This window comes from Cryptomeria japonica, chromosome 10 (genome assembly GCF_030272615.1).
Source record: "Cryptomeria japonica chromosome 10, Sugi_1.0, whole genome shotgun sequence".
NCBI lineage: Eukaryota > Viridiplantae > Streptophyta > Pinopsida > Cupressales > Cupressaceae > Cryptomeria > Cryptomeria japonica.
In genome coordinates this window covers 765,351,171-765,373,133 of record NC_081414.1, presented here as the reverse complement: position 1 = coordinate 765,373,133, position 21,963 = coordinate 765,351,171, and the positions used below count along the sequence as shown (strand labels likewise).

The window sequence follows — 21,963 nt, the reverse complement described above, 5'->3', positions numbered from 1 at the left end:
GTGGACAGGACACATTATTTTTGTGCATCTTTCCTTTAGACCAGACATTTTTGCCAGTGATTTTTGTCCATAGGGTGGATTCCTTCTTGTTTATCCCATTTTAACAACCTAGTTAGTTGCACCCTCACATCTCCTTCTCCATCCTTATCCTTTAGTTGTTTTGGACTTTTACTCATATACCCAAGGTGACTAAGTAAAGTGTTTGTGTACGACTGTGGAGAATAAATCTAAGCTAACATATTGTGAGTGGGTGGAGCATTGATAAAGTAGCTAAAGTACAAGGGGGCAAAACTAAGCAAGTGGGAGAAAATTACATAGAACTAATTATATTCTTTCAATGTTTGTGACAGCATCATTTTGCCACGCCTGGTGTACTTGAGCATCTTCCTTGCCACATTCGCATCTTGATGACATTATCTCAATTGTCATCTATGACCTTAAGATTCCTTTGCTTTTATATGTTCAATATTCATCAACAAATGGATCATAATGGCCCTCCCTCCCCCAGACCTTTATAACCCATTTGCAACTTGCCTTGGGCTTATTAGGACAGTTGCATAAATGTCACATGTATATAATCTTTGGTAGAGATGGAGACTAATTTTACTTGGATTTGTGGCCACCTTTATTAGGCCCAAGTGGTTTAAGTCTACAAGTTCTCTACTTTACCTTCTTGAGAGTGGTTCCACTACCTAAACCTTGTCATTAAAAGATGAGACAAGGTCTCAAGAGGATATTTATCTAATCATTTGGTATGGGGGATTATAACACATCTCACTTTGAAATTACTTTTTTGTATTTCAATTAAAATATTGTTAAATATGTATTAAAAGTGGTTTTTTTTTTTTTTCCATAAATATTTTGTATAGTTTTCAGAGAGATTTGTGTTTTGCTTTTCTTTTCATTTGCTTTACAAATTTGTTCTTGAAAAACTTTTAATGTTCAGTAAGACATCATTTTGAAATTACTTTTTCTTCACTTCAATTTAAATGTTGTTAAATATGTATTAAAAGTGGTCCTTTTTTCATTTTCTTTATAAATTTGTTTTTTTCTAAAAATTGTAAATGTTTTCTATAGTTCTCGAGAGAGATTTGTGTTTTGTTTTTCTTTTTATTTTCTTTACAAATTTGTTCTTGAAAAACTTTTAATGTCTTATATAATGTTTGAGGGAGGTTTGTATTTATGAAGTTGAAGATTGGAATTATGACGACAACATATATAATGAGTCATTTTAACTTGTTATTTTTGTTTATTTGATTTTTTTATTGTTTGTTTTTAATTTTAAACAACAACAAGACAAGGATGCTAACCTTATAGACAAACAACCTAAAGGCAACTTTAACCAGCCATTAACAATACCAAATAGTACAAAATTATAAAATTAAAAAATAGTTCAAAGTAAACTTAGCAGTATAAGATTTTATAAAACTCAAAAAACAACCAACAAAATAGTTCAAAGTAAAATTAGCAATATAAGAGTTTATAAAACTTATACGATAGGAAACTCAAAAAATGACCAACACAATAGCTAGGCAAATAGATTGCCCTAAATCTTGAGTGAGGAATTTAAAGAGATCTTTGTAATTTTTTTACTTTGTTATAAGTAATGTTAGATTTATATAGTTCAAAATTATGTTTGATTATTAGGCTCTTGTTTCTAATTTTAGTCAAGGAGATGCCTTAGAAGTTATGGAGAATTCAACTTGAAGGTTTTTATCACTAGGGATTTTGTATTTTTGTTTGGGACGAGCTTGGAATGATCTAGAACATATTAGGGATGACTTGAAACAAAAGTGCACATGAAAAATGGAGTAGAATTAACTAATTTTAGTCAAATTGCTCCTAAAATATGGGTAGGCTACAATACCAACTCACTTTTCTATCCATATCTTTGTAACTAATCATTATGTTGGTGATCTAAGTTGTCAGTCTCAAATCCCTAACTTAGGTAAGTCTTTTATTGAGTGTTAGGGTGTCAAACTTAGGGAAAATACGTATAACCTTATGATTAGGCAAGGCAATTTAGGACCCATTATTGAGGTGGGTAAAAATCCCTTCACTTTTAGCTCTATTAAATCAAGGGGGGCTTCTCTAATGTATTTTAATATATATCACTATAGTGACTAAACACCTTACCTTGGCACAAACCATATCCATTATATAGTACACAATTACTGCAATTTTTACTTCATGCACATTTGTTGGTTTGAGGGATTCAAGGTTTAGCACTTGAATAGGTAGATGAACTATCACATTAGATATTTTGTCATATCTCATTTCTAATCAATTTATGTCTATACATGTTAGGCTTGCACTTATTTCTTTCTTATTTTTATTTTTTGTGATTTTCCTTTCTAAGTATGCTTTTCCTCCACTCTTCTCTTCCATTCTTCCTATACAAGATTCAAACTTCTCCATCTTGTCACACTTTTCATCTTTTTCCTACCCCACTATCATATTTGTTGGACTTCTTGAACTTGCCCTTACTAGCATGCTTGTTGTTCAACTCTTAATGCCCTAACCTATAGTATGTACATCTGGTGGTATGACCGACCCATTATGCCTTGACCTATAGTAATCCTAACTTCATAACACGTGTCACATTATTTCTAGTAGTTTTTTTGGTGCCATAACTTTCAAAGTGGAATCTTTCCCACCCATGATCACTATATTAATTTGAATTTATGGATGTACTTGATGACCAACCTATTTTATTTATGGAGGATATAAGCAAGAAAATATTTTTATTTAAGATCACCATTGACACGCAATCAAATTCCTCTTAAAAACTATTTTGAGCATTTGTGTTCAAGTGTGAGAATCCTAAGATAAAACCCTAGTGATTTTAGAGGAAAATCTTATATATAATTTTATATTTGAGATTCATTATACATGAACTTCAATTGCATTATATTGATATGATTTTCCATTGCTATTGGTATGAATTATTGTTGTACTTATTGATATTGTAAAACTATTTTAATATAATACAATCATTATTGTAATAAGAAAGTAACTTATTACTTGTTGCTCATTATAATATGAAGATAAGGAGTTATGTTTGTCAAATAACAAAGTAGAGTAGAATATTAACAAATGGTAAAAGATATTGCAACCACAGTAAATTATCTTAGATAATTTTATATCATGTGCAAGTTGTAGATGGCTCACAAGCCTAATGTATGAACTAAGCTCTTTGATACCACATGTAGTGATCCACTTGGCCTAATAAAAAATTATTTTATCAAATAACAAAGTAAAATAGAATATTAACAAATATTAAAAGTTGATGCACATACTTTCTTCACTTAACTAAATGCAAGTAATTGATGACAATAGTGAGTTTGGCCTACCTTATCCAATTGAACATTCAAACTTACTAACCAATCTAGCCATTTGATGAACAATGGGCAAAAGACATGGATACTTGCTAAAAATGACTCCAAATGACTTTAGATCAAGACTATAGATGGCTTGATGTATTCATGTCCAATCCTTCCAAATTTAGAATAATTTCGTTATTTTGTAGCCCTTATAGAAAATTTGGTAGAAACCCTATTTTTTTAATAACTCTCTCATATCTAAGTTCAAAATGACCTCAAATTTATGTCATAGTTGCTTCAATATGTCCTTGATCAACCTTCTAGAAATTAAAAAAACAAACAAACTGTCAATTTGAGAGAGATATACACTTCACGAGTTGACTTCTTGAATTAAAAAAAAAATGTAGTGTTTCATATATTTCTCATGCTAAGATACCACTTGTAATGAAGTAAATTGAACAAGGAAAGAATATAATATGATAATTCTTGACAATTATAATCCATTTCAAGGTAGAAAAATTTCAAAGGTCTTTAAAATGAACACAATTCACAATTTGAGAACCATGAACTAACAAGTAGTTCTTATGTATACCATATGTATGCCTTGGATGCTACCTAGTTTGAATTAACTACATATATAAGATCATATAAATGATTGTATAACTTAATTACAAGTTATAATTCTAAACATAAATCTACTATACGTAGCCTAATTATTTGATAGGCTTTTCTTGGTGGAAACTCCACCAAAATTGTCATGTCTCATGCTAGTTTTTCATCTTCACAAATGCAAGCAACATGGTCAACAAGGTATCAATGATCGCAATGAATTGTGGTGTCACATCTGAAGAGGGAAAGGATAGTAGAGCCAATAGAAACCATAGAAAATAGAAGCCAACACAACCAATTCATGTCTCGTCACACAATATCAAAGAAGTTAAAGAAGGGTACCATATACACCACCCCCACCTCCATTAGTACAATTGATTGCTCATTTTTAAAGAAGGGTACCATATAATTTTTCTTTGAGTTTTGTATAGAGGTAATTTTAGCAATCAATTGTATGGTTTTCAAATGTTTTGTGGGTAGATCATTCTATGTTAGATCTATGTATTGTAGGGGAAAATAAGAATTTTGGAGAGACACCCATATGAGAAGTTGTATTGAAGAAGGTGTAATGAAGACAAGTTTGATGGGCTTTGCTTTATTGAAATTCTTGTAATTACTCATAGATAGGGTTTCTAGGGTTTCAATAGGATATTGTTTTATTTTTGGTTTCATGGGGACTATTCTTATGGGATTTGGATTTAGTTTTGGCAGGGCATCTAAATGAGTATAAGCTATCATGGTTATCCTACCCAATTTATTATGATTTGGATGATTAATGAATCTCTAAAATTTGTTAAGAAAAAAATCATAGATATTGCTATTTATTAAAATTCCATTTCCCATACTAGATTCATGTCACATTTCTATTTATGTTTCTTGCTCGAAAGACACCACTCGAGATCACGCTGAGAGAGTCGATATCCTCGACTTGTCCCAATTCGAAGTACCCTTGTGGGGTGATGAAATCCCCAATCAAAGATACCCCTCACTACAAAAAGAAAAGGCGGGTGTTGTTAATCAATTTTCTCTTACACCCAAGATCCACAAAGGCGAGGGGAGAGGATACTAAGCGTAATGATAAGTCCACCCTACGAATGTGCAAGCACACAAAACACGAAAAACACACGTTCTTTTTAACACCAAAATATGTGTTTTATAATATAATGCATGAAAATCAAATCTAAGCTAGTGGGAAAATGATATTCTTTGACAAGTGTCCTGCAACAACGATTAGTAGTTTTGGTTCTTAGTCTTGGACAGACGAAAACGTTGTGAGGACAAAGAAAAGTTATTGAAAAATCAAAATCAAACACTTGAGTAGAGACGCTAAAGTGCAAGCGTAGACACTAATTCGTTTGCACAAACATTGATTGAGGTCCTGCACAGAAAAAGTTAGCATGCAAATTCAAAATTTTAAAAAATTGAGAGTAAGCGAGAATAAGCAGAGATGTTGACATGCAGGCGCAGACATTGATTGAGGTCCTAAACAAAAAAAAAGATTAGCTTGCAAAAATTCAAAATTTTAAATTTTAAAAATAAGCAGAAAAAGTACCCAGGCGGAGACGTTGAAGTATGCACAAACATTGATCCGTGGATTCATGTTTGCACAGACGTTGATCTGTGGATGGATTGACATTAATGTAGACGTTGATTTTTATGAATTTTTTTTTTAAATGTTAGGTAGGATTTTTGTCTTTAATGGAGGTGCTAATTTGTACTGCGGAGATGCCGAAATAGAGGGGCATAGACTCCAATATGTAGACGGAGACGTCAATCTTAGTTTTTGCACAAAATGTTGGCGAGAAAGTTTAAATTTAAATGAAGATGCCAAAGTAGAATTTCAAAGACGCCGAAACAGCGTTGCGGAGATGCCGAAGTGAAATCTCAAACGTCGTTCTGAGAACTTGTGAACGATTAGATTCTAGGGACATGGGTCCCATCGAGCGTGCCAAAATGAACCAAGAGAAAACTTCCAAAGGTGACGATGGTTAGTATTTATCCAAATAAGCACAAAATCATTAAAACATGCATAAAATAACCATTATACCTTCCAAACTCTTCTCTTGCTCCTCGAATTAAGCTTGATGAAGTGGAAGATGTGCCCTTGTTGCTCCACTTGATTTTCTCCTTGGATGAGGGATTGGTGTGGATTGCTCTCCACTACACAACAAGAGATTGGATTGAGTGATTGAGTAGGATGAAATGAATTGCCTAAGTGAGGCAAGATTTGGGCATTATGATGGTGCTATGGATGATCTTGGGACTAAAATGGACAACATGACAATGCATGAGAAGTGGATGATTTGAGGGGAGATGAGACTCCAATTTGTAGATTGGAGGCCAAAATGGAGGGCCAATATTGATTTCGAAATGGAGGGATAGGATTGAAAGAGAGAGTGGGAGATGATTGAGAGGATAAGGTGTGGGATCCAAGAGATATGCCATAAAGGCATTTCTTGTCAATACACCTCTCAAGATTCATGGGGAAGAGCTCTCAAGTACATTGAGAAGAGAAAAAGGAATATAAAATTCCTTGGGGGAAGGGAGGAGGAATTAAAAATATCTAAATAAGAGATGTGTGGGAAGACTAAATGAGAAAATGAATTAAAAATTCCTTGGGAAGAGGAGGCATGGGGAGATTCAAAGAATTTGAATTTCCTTGAAAGGATCAAAGTGGGTGCATTTAAGATTGGAGGATGAGATGGGAAAGCCATTTATGGAAAAAAGTTGGCCCATTCCTAATCAAGGTGATTAGGGATGCACAAATGATTAAGGAATTGTATTAGGTGGATTAATGAGTGATTAGAGTGCAAGTGGGAAAGTTAGGAAGATGTGGCATGAGGATAATCAAGCTTCTAGAAGAATTAATTAGGCTAAGTGAGGATTGGGGAAAGTGATTTATTGGAATCACATGGTTAGCTTAGTTAATTGAAGTTAATTAGCTAAGCATAATTTAGAAGAAATAAATGATATTTGAAATGATTTTTAGAAGAATAGGAAATAATTAATTTTGATGAATTAATTATAGGACTATAGTGATAAAATTAATTAAATTTGATTTAATTAATTTTAAGAAGAAAGGGACCAACATAATTAAATTAATTAATTATGTTGTAAGGCTTGAATTAATTAAATATTAATTTAATTAATTTTGGATGTCTATGGATGTAACATAAGAAAACCTTCATCGATGCAATATTATTGCAATGCAGAGATTTTAAGCAATTTTAATCTTGCAACATGGAAACAATTTTAAGTTTTTAGAGTGATTTGGTATTGAATGAAAATAGCACTAGCAACAAAAAAGGTCATTAGTGCCATAAATTTTGAGAAAAAAATATTGTTTAGTCAAGTCAAAGTGATCTTTTGATGCAAATATGGTATATTTCTATGTTAAGGTGGAGTGAATTGTTGTTGTTCCCACATCAAACAAGGTATAAGATAGCTAGAATAGGATCACATTGTGCCCTTAGTAGGGTAGTGTAGTGCATTCTTCCACTAAACGGATGGTCAAATACAAAGACATTTTTCAGTATTCGTAGATGAACCAGAAAACATGCAACAAGAAGATTTAGTAGATTACCTAACTCTTTGAGGTTGCCTTTGATCTTTTTTTGCATAGGGTTCTCACTGTGAATAGTTATTTTTCAATCTGCATTTGGAGGTGTATTTCCTCTATTCGTTGGGAATTTTAGATCAAGTGGGTTTAGTTTTATTCAACAATTTGAAATTGGCTTTGATAATTTTTTGTTGATTTTCCTCAATAACTTAATAGTCATTTTTGTTAAAAATAGTAAAACAAAAATTTTATTGTACCTTTCATAAATTGGGATTTATTATTGTGTGTTCTACTAGGCTCTTCATATCAAGCTTTGATATCTATTTGTAGAGAAATTTTCTTTCTATAGGTTCAACTCTTGAATGTGATTTGTATCTTTGCTAAGGAGAGATGATTTTCTTAAGAAACACATAAGATGTTCATATGTCAACATGATAAATTTTATCAAAATGCCTATGGGATTTATCCAATTTTCCTACAGTCTTGTCTTGTTTGTATGTATGTCAGATCTAGATTGTTTCGGATCAAGCAACAGTTAAAAAAAAAAATTCAATAAAGAAGAAATAATACATTAAGAGAGTCAATGTATCTTTATGATCTATTTTCTTGAGGAAAATGTTGAATATTTTGTGAAACCGTATGCCTTCATATTCAAAACCTCTTAAGAGCATAGGAAGCATATTTGAATTAATCTATAGTTATGCATTTGATGTAGAGTATGATTGTAATGCACAAAACACTATTAAAGAGTTGAGAACTAAGCTTTGCTTTTCATTACATATAACTAGGGGAGAGGACCCAATAATTGAAAACCCTTACTTCACGCTTCTCAAAATCCTATGCGAAAATTTCAAATCATTCCCAATTTTTATGGTAGCTTACTTAGCAAGTCCCCTACTTATAAGTAAGGTTGCATAGCCACATCATCAAATATGATGCCTAATTCCATAATTGTAGCTTGCATGTAATACTAGTCACCTCCATTTCAAATGCCACCTCAGTTGTTAGGTCCCACAAGATGACTTGACATAGTAGGCATAAAATGAATAATTAAACTAATAAATTAATGCTAGAACTTGAAAAGGTTGAGATGCCAGTATTAGTGTATGCACTTTCCAATCGTATTTTCTTAAAAAATTCTAACTTCTTTTCAATCTATTTTATGCATGTCCTACAAAAATTGTAGTCCACTAGACCATATTTCTTTGAGGAAATATATCAAATAAAGCAACACCTAGTATGAGATTTCAATGAAAAATTGACTTACGAAGACATCATACAAATCAAGTGGATTATTTTACTCTTGCCACATATGACTCTATACTAGTGAATGGATAAGTGAGTTGGCCAAGATTATTTAAGTCCTATTTCAAATTGTGTTTTATAGAATGGATTTAAATCTCCTAGATCGAGAAAGAAATCTCATACTTATGGATTATGCTATTCTCCTTAAGTTGATAAGGGAGAATAATGTTAGAATATTTCATATATAAGCTAATACCCAAAATTGATAGTGAAACCTTAAGTTCTATTCCTTGTCCCCTTAATCAAATTTATAATGGGCTGATTATAACTCTTCACCTATGATGTAAATTCTTATATTGTTATGAATGGCTCAATAATTGTTATGTATTATGGTTAGTAGAGATGTTTACATGAGGCTTTGACATGGTTTTGCATTATGATTTGTTGTTTTATTTATGATTATTTGGAGTCATATATAATTCTTGTTGAAAATATGATATCTCACCTATTGGATTATAAACCGTGCTAGCTGGAACATTGATTTGGATTCTTGGTTTATGGTTAATAGAAGGGTTGCATAGCCACTCGTATTGTTACATAAGAATAGTTTCAAATAGAACAATATATCTAGTACACCTAGTTAGATATAAGGTATGCGGGTAGTCTTAGAAATGAACAATGTTTCCAATACTCAAATGCATAGGACATTGAAAGTTTTTGTGACTTATTTTCTAAAGATAAAACTCTAAATCTAGTTGGTATAAGAACAAAAATATGATATTCAATGATACATAAATTTAAATGGTTTATTATCCTATCACGGTCATTCATATTTAGGATCAAATACTTATAAGTGCAAGTCACTCTCTAAAACTAGTTGGTATAAGAACAAAAATATGATATTCAATGATACATAAACTTAAATGGTTTATTATCCTATCATGGTCATTCATATTTAGGATCAAATACTTATAAGTGCAAGTCACTCTCTAAAACTCATTCTTTGTCCTTTGCCAACTAGGACAATTCTTCTTCATTATCTTTCTAAACCCAATTATCAATGATAAATTTTCCAAAATATTTCACAAATTTCTTTCTATATTGTGTCCAAGTATATACCACATGCAATGACCCACTTGGTGTGATAACAAATATGTTTTATGAAAACAAGAAAGTAGAATAAAAATATTAACAAATAGTACAAATTAATGCGTATACTCATTTCACTTAATTGAATACTCAAGAAATGGTAATGGTGAGTTAAGAAAATTCAAATTTAATAGCCAAAAGGAACTCTTTGTAGAAGAAGGATACGACATATGAGTACTTGTTAAAAATGAACGTGTCCATATTTGACTCTTCCAAATTTGGTAAATGAACGTGTCCATATTTGACTCTTCCAAATTTGGTAGAAACCCTAATTTTACACCAACCTTCTCAGATCTACAGGAGAAGTATGAAAAAAAATTGGACCATTTCTCGATTTATGTGTGTCATCCTTGCACAGGGGCCATACTAATCTTCTCTGTAATGTTCCAATTTTATCGGATGTCTCCAAAGAGACACTAGAAGGGGCGTACGGAACAATATATGTGGTGCTAGTATCATATACGCGTAGTGAATGTGGGAGTAAAGCCACGCGTGTACGTCTTTCTATCGCCTTGAGAATAGAGACACGAAACACACACAGACCTCAACTCTTGAGTAGCTGTCTATTCTAGCTCCAAAAAGTGGTACGGCACGACTAACACGTGATGTTAGTCGTAAATGTCAACTATAGATTTTTTATCCCACGATGGAAAATGCATAACAGTAACAGATTTGTCTTTTTTAGAGTGAGAACTGACACAACCCAACTGCTGCTGCAGTGCTGCAAGAAAAAGAGAAAGATAACACTAAAATCGAGCACAGCTGCTAACCATGCAAACAAATCGCTCTCCATTTGCCTCCACGCAGGATCGAACTACGGACCTTCAGTTTACAAGACTGACGCTCTACCACTGAGCTATAGAGGCCGTTCTGAACAGTATGTTTGCCCATTGTTTCCAATTCCAGGGAATCTTGAATTAGGACATAACGCTCTACTTCCAATGATTGCACAAAGGAAAAACAAAATTGTAGCAATTCGGGGATGTAGCTCACATGGTAGAGCGCTCGCTTTGCATGCGAGAGGTACGGGGTTCGATACCCCGCATCTCCATTTGCTCTAATTCATCTGTCCATTGTAAGATTCTTTTCCCTTTCCTTTTCTGCTTACAGAGATCTGCCCAATTGATCTCTCTTACTTCCTTTCATCTGCGCACCAGTGGTCTAGTGGTAGAATAGTACCCTGCCACGGTACAGACCCGGGTTCGATTCCCGGCTGGTGCATTTGAGTTTTCTTGGTTTCAAAACATAGCTATACACAAATGATTTTACTGTTTTAATTTATTTACTACCGGATAATAACAGGTAATCACAGTGGGCTCAAATTTGCAGGTCTGTTGAGCTTGGAATTGCAATATGTTTTGGAGGAAATTTGCACCAGTTTAGGCCATCCATTTTACGCTCTTCTCATTCTCGCTGGTCAATTACTACGCCCCTCTTTTATCATACGGATACGGATACAGATATTTGTTCTAGTATCTTCTTTCCCCCTCTTTTAATTATATAATATATGTGTACCTTATTAAGAAGCTTTTAGATACATCTCTTTTAATTATATGTCTTTCTACTAAATTGGGTCAGATCCTCAATATTTGACTCCATTTTTTCTTGGATGAATGCATTCTAAGTGACAAAAATATTCAACTCAATTAACCGTTGGATTGTTACACTTCTTGCATTCTACCAGTGTAACACACTTGTCATCCAAGCTGAGCATTGTAGTCGAATCTAAACCTTCTAAGTTAGTATTTGAGTTTCCATTTTAGAAACAAGAAGATACCTAACACTCTTTGGTAATTTTACTCATCCTTGCACACATATTCAACCAATAGTGTTCTCTTGAGGCTTTCAACACTAGACTTGCAGCAACCTTAAAGCTTTGAAGCACATCTCATTCTCTCTCATGGTATCAACATGGAGATAACTCTTTCTTCGATAAAATTATCTTCCTCTACTATGTAAGATTGGGAAATTGTTGTCTTTGAAGCAATCTTTATAGTTTATTCTATTGTCTTTTGATAGAAGCATATATATATCTTCTATTGTCTTTTATGTCATTTTTCTTTTTTTTATCTATATCCATCTTGGTTGTCTATGGAGGTGGAAACACCAAATCGAGGGCTTGACTAAGGCAAACCCCTAAACAACCACCCCAACCTTCTCTTTGGTCTTTTATGTGCGGGTTCTAAAAGAAGCCTTCTTTGCAGAAGCTCTCATAGACATCCGATCTTTTGGATGATTTCTTCCCTTTTCTTTCTCTTTCTATTATGCTTTCAAGTTAGTTCATTTTAATATATAATAGTCAATATACTTCATTTTGCTTCATTTTGGTATTATGAGGATTTATTCTATGACCAAAACCCAAGTCCTTACAGGTTTTTTTCATGTGCTTTGTTGCATCAAGCTTCTAGTTTTATGATGACCAGCTATGTGGATTGCATCCTTTAAGTTGGTGGTTTTATCCATCCTTTAAGTTGGTGGTTTTATCCCTTTTTGTATCATTAATTTACCAACCCTACTTTTCTATTTTTCTATTGACTAGATGTTGTCTATTTCCTTTTGTTTTGTAGTCATGGTTTTATTTTAATTTGGGTCCTAGTCAATTTCTACATGTCAAGTCTACATTGCTTCACTATGAGCTTTCACATTACAATTTATACTTTGCAATATTATTAGGACCACAAGCTAGTGTTGTGTTGCCATGTGTAATTTGGGCTAACTTATCTTCTTTTGGTTATAATATATAGATTTTCACTTGGGTTTTGTTGGTACTTCCCAATTGGTCAGTAAATGCTTAAATATATGAAGAGTTACGAAGTCTTGTCCTTATGCATATGAAATGGCTTCACTTCTATGTCACATCGTTGTCTTGGGTATGGGCCCCAATTTTTAATGCAATATGTGATGGATCTCATCACAAGCTTTTAGCTATAGAGTTAATATATGCTCAAGAGATGTGGCATGCTCTAATTGCATCACAATTATGGTTTCCAAATCTTTTATTAAGGTTGCTAGATGTCTTTTGTTGAGACATTTCCTTAGTGGGTGAATATGCATTCTAAGTGTTCTAATATCAAGGTGAATTGAAATATTTTAATTGGTCTATAAAGTGTTGTTACATGCAAAGCATTTAAGGTTTTTTGGGCTTAAAGTAGGTGGCAATTTCTTATTGTATAATAATTTTGAGTTGAGTCATTCTCTTAATGTGATGCTTTGATGATATTCATAAGCTCGAATAAAAATCCTATGGTGGAAGATAGGTGGTGAGTTGTTATCACTTTGTTGAAAAGGGCCCCGCTAGGTATATAAGGGCATTAAGTTGAAGAATCTGTTAGCACTAGCTATCAGAATATAGGTAGTATAGGATTGGGCCACACAAGGACTACTTTTCGAGGGGTGTGACATGTACACAAGTATCCTACGTGGCATACAATGAATTTATATTTGATGCTTGTCAACTATCTTTTCATAAGATTCAAAAGCAATTTGCGATAGCCATTAATTTAGTTCATCTAAAGGAAGCAATGGATAAAATTCAAGACATTTAAAAGAAGTTAACAATTACGATACACGTGCATTTAATGCAAAAGCTAGCTAAGAGAGTAGGCTATTCATGGCACATTTATTTTTTGGTTTTTATAATTATAAAATGAATATTGTTTCTTTTCAAGGGATAAAGTTGAGGGCTGCATCTATTCTGGCTCTAAAACGGACCTTTCGTACAGTGTGTTAGTGACAGGTTAGTCAATCGCAGTCATTAATTGCAAAATCGACGGTGTAAAACGCGCGACTAGCACGTGTGTTAGTCAATCCGTACTATCGTTTTGGAGCCAAAATAGATGCGTCCAAAGTTGAGAGGAGTTTTGAATGAGACTTAATTAATTAATCTAGATCATCAAGAAAACAAAACATGCTTAGAATATTGATATTTGTTTTAGTTTTATTTCGAGATAGGATTTAACTAATTAGAGACGTCATCATTCCAATAATAAGATGTGATCTATTTGAGAATTATCATAATCGTGCTAACAAATTTGCCCTGTGTCTAACATATGAAAATCTAACTTAGGCAAGCTAGTAGTTACAAATGTGTTTGCTAGTACTAACCTCATATTTTCCTTATGAAACAATTATGATCCCAATTCTAGACAACTGAAAGGTAAGTAAGGTGAGATGTTGCTCACCTTAAGCAAGAAGTTTGTAGAGATATTTTTTAACCTTGACCATAAGAAAATTACAAGAGAATTTTCTTTATGAGTTATGAGCTAAGAATATAGAAGGGATAGAAGTATAGATACAAGGTAAAGGTTAATGGCCAAATTTTGACCTGAAAAATTATATATTTCAAATTGCTAGTGGGTAATAGGTTGAGATGTATGATAGTTCAACAACCTTTAAATGCCCCTTTTGTTGGCACAAGGAAAGTTTGAAACATATTTTTGGGGACTATTCATGCACTAAAAAAAACAATGTTGTGTTTATCTGTCTTTATCTTGGAAAGAAGCATTGTGGGTTTTGGATCACAAAATAATGTAATTGTGGATTCTATGAGACATAGTATATTGCTTAATATATGAAAAAGTAGATGTTCTGTTATTTTTCAAACTATAATATTTATCAAGAAGGGGAAATGTTAAAAATTTACTATGACATCGTTCTCTAGATAATTTCATTGTAATTTTTGGAGGTGTTCCCAAAGAACATGTGAAGATTAGTTATGAGTTGAACAAGATCAAATTTCAAATACTTCAACCTCATAGTAAAAAACCTATATATTCCACATAGCTTTATTATATACTAAAATCCAAATTGTGATTATGATGTGTTGTAATGGGTAGTCCTACATGTGTGAAAGCTATGTTGCTAGGGGAGAGGAGCCAATACATGTGCAGGTACCGATACATGTTATAGTACATAGACAAAATGAGACCAATAGTGGTGCTCTAAAAATGTCATGTCAATGCTTTTCCCCAAAAAGGTACCTCTAAAATTCTAAAAATAACCAATGATGTGATGCCACATTTGCGCACAAGTAAACATGACTTAGTGCACACCTATGGATCTTATGACAATTTGGGACCAATTTGGACACCTTCACAAAAAAACATGTTGATGTGGCATCATATTTGACCATATGAACTTGAAATTTTGTTTTTGAGTAGGGGACTTGACAAGCAAGCTACTGTATAAAAATTCTTTTTTTTTTGAAATGTTCACATATGATTTTGAGAAACGTGAACGTTCTGGCTCCTCTCCCATATCCTACAAGAAACAAATAAAATAAAAAAATTCAAACAAACTGAAAGGACGCTCTACGACTTAGCTGTGTAGGCCATTGTGAATAGTAATTTCAGTTGTTTCTAGCCTTTTGATGACAGATGAGGGAATCTTAAATCAGGAAAACCCATATATACTAGATAATTTGTGGCTTAATTAGGATTTTTGTCTTGGGGATGTAGCTCACATGGTAGAGCGCTCGCTTTGCATGCGAGAGGTACGGGGTTCGATACCCCACATCTCCACTTATTTACATTTCATTATTCTGTTAATGGCGGCGGCGTATGATCCTGGAAAAATTCGTTTCTTTTCATTTTTCCTGTTACAAAAATTCCCAATCAATCTCTTTCGAATCCCTTTAACTTCCCACCAGTGACCACGGTTCGATTCCCGGCAGGTCCATCTTGTGTTTTTCAAAAACAGGTATACAATGCTGTTTTGATTTAATTAGAATTGGAACAACATTTAGTTCCAGATAACAACAGCGAACCAACCTTTTCACGCCGCCATTCAGTAAATTGGGCTCTTTTAGACCATTCTTTTTACGTCTTTTATGTTGATATATGTTGCAGTATATTCTTTGCCCCTCTTTTAACTATGATATCTTTGTACCTTACTTCAATTTATGGATGGAATACTTTTTCAGCAATGAGGTGACTTGTAGTACTCTATTGCCACGTAATCCATATTAAAAAGTTTTAATTATTTTTGTTCTATCATTTAAAATTTAGAATTATTTCTTTCTAAAAATCAATTGTAAACTCTCGTTATCAAATTCAACCATCTATATAGTGACACAAACTCTCCTTCTTGCATTGTGATCTCCTTTTTTATTGTTCTTTTTTTTAATTGTTTACCAACACTCAATGACTACTTAGCTCTTTATAGTAAATTATCAAAATTCTTAAGACATTGCTAGCTTACAAATCATTTTCTCCGGGTTTTCCACTTAAACTAGTAGCATCCCTAGAAGTTACTTTTCATTACCCATTATAGACATGTTTACATATGCATGGCACTAAACTATGGACATAAACAGAATAACAAATTACTTATATGCTCAATAAGGTTCAAATTTTGAATTAAATCGATACACCATATGATGTGCTATGTGGATGTTACTAAATATTCAATAAATAAAAACTTAATAGTTTTTTGTTGTTTAGGAGGTGTTGGAGTGGTCACATAACTTGTTTGAATCTTTGAAAGTAACCATAAACGAGGAGAGGGTAATAGTTCTAATTATTGCTAATCAATACCAAGTGTTCCACCTTCATTCAACTGCACCGTTACTCTACAGAAATCACCACTCACTCCCATCTCATCACCATCCATTATCATTTGCAACCATAATCATGGAGCAATATCGAGCATCCGAAGACGTCATCAAGCATACATAGAATCGAAGAATAATCAAATCAAAGCGGGCATTTGTAAATAAATAAAGGGTGAGACTATCCATCAAGTGATATTGTTCCTTTGGTGACAGGTGTCCATAATGTGTTACAAATTCATTCTAATAGTATTGGGTCCTCGTGGTAGCAAGTACACATCATGTACAATGATGTGTCTACTTCCATTTTGGTTCCTGTAAACCGAAATGTTACAAATTCTAACATCAACAATAATTTACAATAGACCCCTTGATATCAACTAGCCTTTGTCACCTTCTTTTGACTCGAAGACATTATGTCATTTCCAATGGGTGCTTGGTAATGATATCGATCAATTTTTGCATTTGAAACATACTATTTGAGACCACATTGATTCAAGTGTCATACATGTATATAATGGAAGTGATATAACTAATAAATTAGCAATGAGACTATATAATTATATTGATATACATTGATTCCTTTCCTAAAAATTCTTCTAAATTCATTGTCTTCCACTCACAAATTTTCCAACAAGGGAATTCAAGCACGATAGGACAAAACAATGCATTGCAAGAATAAAGGTAGATGGCAAGAGACAAAATAACTTCCCCAAGTTTTACTATGGAGGGTGAAACTCATCAAACATGGGATTGATCAAGACAAAATCTTTTATAATACGCCCTTTGGTAATTTGTTGCCACCACAATTGACTATTAAAAAGATTGAAAAAAGAGCCCCTTTAAAAAATAAAAAATGGGGGGCTGTAGGGGGCATTGAGGTTGGGTATTGTGTTTGTCAAGTCATTCCCACATATTGAGCTTTGATTGTAAGCACAAAAAAATTAGGACCCAATAATTTTATAAGGGTGGGTGAAAATTAGGCCTCTCCCAAAACAATGAAACTTAGATTGCCCTTTTAAGTGTGAAAACTATTGAAAATCTAACATCAACATGTTAACTTCCCAAAAACAATCTGGCCCACAAATATTTTCTATCACATTCGAGTAGAATCTTGACAACACTTTAGTAGCAAAGGAAAAAAGAGACAAGTTAAAAGGTGGGACACTATATGCAAGGAAATAAAATTAGAGAATTAGATAATATGTGTGTTTTATATAAACAATCGCAAGTGCTAAGAATATAACTAAGAGAAACTAGATGAGGTGTCAAAAAAAGAACTACAAGTTAATTGCACAACCCAATAAAGTGACATTGAATCTAACCAATCAGCCAATTTAGTGCATCATTTAACAAATTCCAATGAAAATAATTACATGGGGAAAATCATTTAACTAATCAATCAATCTAGTGAAATTGAGTTACATGGAGCAGACACCCATCTCAAATTAACTAAACTAATCAAAGGGACACGATATTTGTAGTCTAAATTGTTAGAAATATTGTTAAACTATTACAAATAAAGATGTAAAACACGAATTAAGGTGCTTGAGATACACCAACATCCCCATTAAGGTCAAGTTGGGTGGAGGTTTGAGAAGAAGGAAGAAGTAATTGTATAGTGTGGCACATTAGTTACAAATTTTGTTATAATTCATAACATTGACTAAAGTTGAACATACATCATCATTGCTAATGGTCTACTGAATGTCCACATCTAATCCTCGGTGTGGTGAAATGGAGATCGATCATTCAAATTTGGATATGTTGTGAAAAGAACTGCGCATGGATCCTCTATATGTTTGGTTCATTGGTGTTTCTCTAGATTGTGAGAGGTGTATGAAACTTTGATTATCGCACTAAAAAGAAATGGGGTCATTTTAAGGAAGTTCAAACCGTACCAACAAGTGATGCACCAGAAAGATTCTTAACTAGGAAGAATTGTTTTATGATAATTGTTGAGGATAAGGAAGTACTTGAGTGCTTCTTGAAAGACCAAGTGGTAGGACTAGTAGACCCAAAAAGGTTGACATATCTTAGAATGGAATTCCTACCATCAATACCAGTTGTCCAATCTAACAGCAAGATGATTGGAAACCCTAGAAATATAGTGAATGTAAAGTAGCACGAACTATTGTTGTAGAACACTTGATACGAAGGGAAATAACTAGACCTATTGGCCTATGATAGGTGACGTTATTATGTAAAAAAGCATGACATGCAATGAGTGAGGCATCATAGTTAAAACTCTAGAAGAATGCATGGTTAAGAATGACCTTAAAAGAGGAGGGGCCGGGGCCGGGGCCTAGTAACTGAGGAGAGGGGGCGTAAAATGGATGGCCTAAACTGGCGCAAATTTCCTCCAAAACATATTGGAAGTCCAAGCTCAACAGATCTGCAAATTTGAGCCCACTGTGATTGCCTGTTGTTATCCGGTGGTAATTAAATTAAAACAGTAGTGTATAACTATGTTTCGAAATCAAGAAAAACTGTATGCACCAGCCGGGAATCGAACCCGGGTCTGTACCGTGGCAGGGTACTATTCTACCACTAGACCACTGGTGCAGAGTTGAAGGGAAAGCCAGAAGCTGACTTCTGGACATTTTTGTAAACAGAAAACGAATCTTGCAAATAGATTGATGAACAGATCAGTGGAGAAGCGGGGTATCGAACCCCGTACCTCTCGCATGCAAAGCGAGCGCTCTACCATGTGAGCTACATCCCCGAACTGCAAAATGAGTTTTCTTTTTTTGTAATGATTGAACAAGAAAGGAAGCGCAGCGTTGTGAGCATCGGTATGTAGAGGTTTAGGTTTCCTGATTCAAGATTCCCCTGGAACTGGAAACAATGGGCAAACATTCTGCTCATAGAGGCCTCTATAGCTCAGTGGTAGAGCGTCAGTCTTGTAAACTGAAGGTCCGTAGTTCGATCCTGCGTGGAGGCAAGGGTAGGGTTGTTTGCTTGCTTGCTTGGTTAGTTAGCAGCTTTGCCCAGTTGAAGTGTTTGAGTTTTGCTTGGCAGGAGTTGAGGTGAGGTATCTGTAACATTACATTTTAGTTTTTTTGATATACTCTACTTTAATACGTCTAGCCTACTCTATCGTGTCTCTACTCCCGAGGAGATGGAAGGAAGGATTGAAGGACACGCGTGGCTTTAATCCCACATTTGTTACGTGTAAATGATATTGACACCACATATATTGTTTTGTACGCCCCTACTAGTGTTACTTCGGAGACATCCGATAAAATTGGAACGATACAGAGAAGAGTAGCATGGCCATTGAGCAAGGATGACACGCATAAATCGAGAAATGGTTCAAATTTATTTTATACCTATTTTTCAGAGGTCAATAAAATGTTCTGAATTTTGGAAAATTTATCATCACTGATAACGAGATTTAGAAAGATAATTTTCACTTTTATTTCATTTTCAATATAATTTTCTATGTCATTTATATCAAACATTTCATTATATTCAACATCAAAAACTTCAATTTGTATCTCATTTGAGGGTAAAGAAAAACCTTCATCTTGATGCGTATGCATCATACCTTCTCTTCTGATCCTCTTCTTTTTTCTATATTTTTTCCTATTTGCTTCCATTTCTTTCAATTGAAATTTCATCCTTATTACTTTATTATGACTACTGTCATTCATTATAAAAACAAAAATTGTTGCCCTCATTATTGATAGAATTAAATTATTGGTTCATGAGTGTAGAAAAAATATGATTTTATTTGTGGTATGCATATATCACGGGTTTCTTTAGTCTAAGATATTTCTTACTCATAATTTTTTTAATCTGTTATTCAAAACAAGGTTTGGCATTCAAGATGAATATCTATTACTTGAAACAGGAAATGTTTTTCAACACTTCCTTGTAACACATCTATTTCCAAAAAATGGGTATATATTTGTTATTTCTAGAAATATCTATTCCCTCCTTTTGTCCTCAAGCATGCATTGAGTTTAGGTTTACATTAGAAGGAATGTATTTTGGAAGATGAGCTTCACCCTCAAAGGTTTTTATCTTAAATGAGTATGATCATGGTATATAAACTTCAATGATGGAAGATTGGTTAATCAACACTTTTGAGCAATATAAATAAATTTTGGATTTGGATACAAAACATAAAATTGTGACTTATTTTGGAAAATTTATCATCGTTGATAACCGAATTTAGAAAGAAAGGAAGAAGACTTGTCCTAGCTGATGAAAAATTGTGACTTATTTTGGAAAATTTATCATCGTTGATAACCGAATTTAGAAAGAAAGGAAAAAGACTTGTCCTAGTCGGTGAAAAATTGTGACTTATTTTGGAAAATTTATCATCGTTGATAACCGAATTTAGAAAGAAAGGAAGAAGACTTGTCCTAGCCAGTGAAGGACAAATGATGAGTTTTGAAGAGTTGCCTACACTTACAAGTATTTGATCCAAAATATGAACGATCATGATAGGATAATAGGACATGTTGATTTGCCAAAAAACACATCAAGGAGTACCATCAAAGGAGGTTTTAAAATATGGTTATCAGATAATGAGCATTCTTAAAATAACTAATTAAGGGTATGATAATTAGGTTGGGAAGCTAATCCTATGAGCTCGCTACAACTCATGTGGATTTTGTTGTTATTAAGTATCATGGAAAGAAAAGATGGTGAACCTTGAAAACATTATATTTTGAATTATCTGATGCTCACAATTATCTAATTCTTGTCACAACTACCTATGCATCAAGCAAATCAACCATGGTAGTTACTCATACATTATCAACATAATATTTGTTCAACCAAAAATTCAATATAGCACTATGCAAGCTTATCATTTACTAAAAGTGACTTCCAAGAACTTCTACTCAATAATAGTTAAAAATATTTTCTTCTCTCTAACCATACATAAACTACATAGACTATAATGTATACTTCTTATTCATAAGTCAATTTAGTCCATATACGATAGCATTATCAATAGGATTAATATTTGATTCACTATGCTCACAATATGAATAACATTGAATCCTATGTTAGACAGTTCAAATAACCGGAAGACAACTGAGGGGTGGGGGGGGGGGGGGGTGAATCAGTTGTCTCGGATTACTTGAAGCATTAGCAATTTAAACTTTAATATCGGAACCTAAAACATTAATACTGGAATAGAAGTTAAACCAATTAAGCATAAACAATAATCACAGAATAAATATTTCCACATAACACCAAGATTTGTACATGGAAAACCCAGTAAAGGGAAAAACCACAGTGGGAAGCTTACCCACAGTTAGATAATACTTATGCAGTAAGTATGTGAATTACAATTGAGGGGCTTGCACTTGGCAAGAAGGCCAACAACCTAGAGCGCATTGCTCGTCACAAAAGAAGCCTCACTGACTACATAGAAATCCAGACTACAATCTAGAGAAGTGTTGAACTACAAAAGATAGCATCTCCTATGCCTGAGTACAGTTTCGGTTAAGCTCAATACCGGAGGACTAAATCCTCTTACATAAACCCAACTCGATCTCCAATGATCGACC

General features: G+C 33.5%; 9 non-coding genes across 9 annotated transcripts; 5 read left to right on the top strand and 4 right to left on the bottom strand.

Moving 5' to 3' along the window:
• Positions 1-10,197: 10,197 nt before the first annotated feature.
• On the bottom strand, positions 10,198-10,300 carry LOC131027043 (U6 spliceosomal RNA). The gene has a single exon (XR_009102436.2). It is a non-coding gene; the product is annotated as a U6 spliceosomal RNA (small nuclear RNA).
• Positions 10,301-10,679: 379 nt separating this feature from the next.
• On the bottom strand, positions 10,680-10,751 carry TRNAT-UGU (transfer RNA threonine (anticodon UGU)). The gene has a single exon. It is a non-coding gene; the product is annotated as a tRNA-Thr (tRNA).
• Positions 10,752-10,863: 112 nt separating this feature from the next.
• On the top strand, positions 10,864-10,936 carry TRNAA-UGC (transfer RNA alanine (anticodon UGC)). Its single transcript has one exon. It is a non-coding gene; the product is annotated as a tRNA-Ala (tRNA).
• A 99-nt stretch (positions 10,937-11,035) lies between these two features.
• Positions 11,036-11,106, top strand: TRNAG-GCC (transfer RNA glycine (anticodon GCC)). The gene has a single exon. It is a non-coding gene; the product is annotated as a tRNA-Gly (tRNA).
• Positions 11,107-15,331: 4,225 nt separating this feature from the next.
• TRNAA-UGC (transfer RNA alanine (anticodon UGC)) lies at positions 15,332-15,404 on the top strand. The gene has a single exon. It is a non-coding gene; the product is annotated as a tRNA-Ala (tRNA).
• Positions 15,405-18,926: 3,522 nt separating this feature from the next.
• Positions 18,927-18,997, bottom strand: TRNAG-GCC (transfer RNA glycine (anticodon GCC)). The gene has a single exon. It is a non-coding gene; the product is annotated as a tRNA-Gly (tRNA).
• Positions 18,998-19,084: 87 nt separating this feature from the next.
• On the bottom strand, positions 19,085-19,157 carry TRNAA-UGC (transfer RNA alanine (anticodon UGC)). Its single transcript has one exon. It is a non-coding gene; the product is annotated as a tRNA-Ala (tRNA).
• Positions 19,158-19,304: 147 nt separating this feature from the next.
• On the top strand, positions 19,305-19,376 carry TRNAT-UGU (transfer RNA threonine (anticodon UGU)). The gene has a single exon. It is a non-coding gene; the product is annotated as a tRNA-Thr (tRNA).
• Positions 19,377-19,654: 278 nt separating this feature from the next.
• On the top strand, positions 19,655-19,757 carry LOC131027044 (U6 spliceosomal RNA). The gene has a single exon (XR_009102437.2). It is a non-coding gene; the product is annotated as a U6 spliceosomal RNA (small nuclear RNA).
• The last annotated feature ends 2,206 nt before the right edge of the window (positions 19,758-21,963 follow it).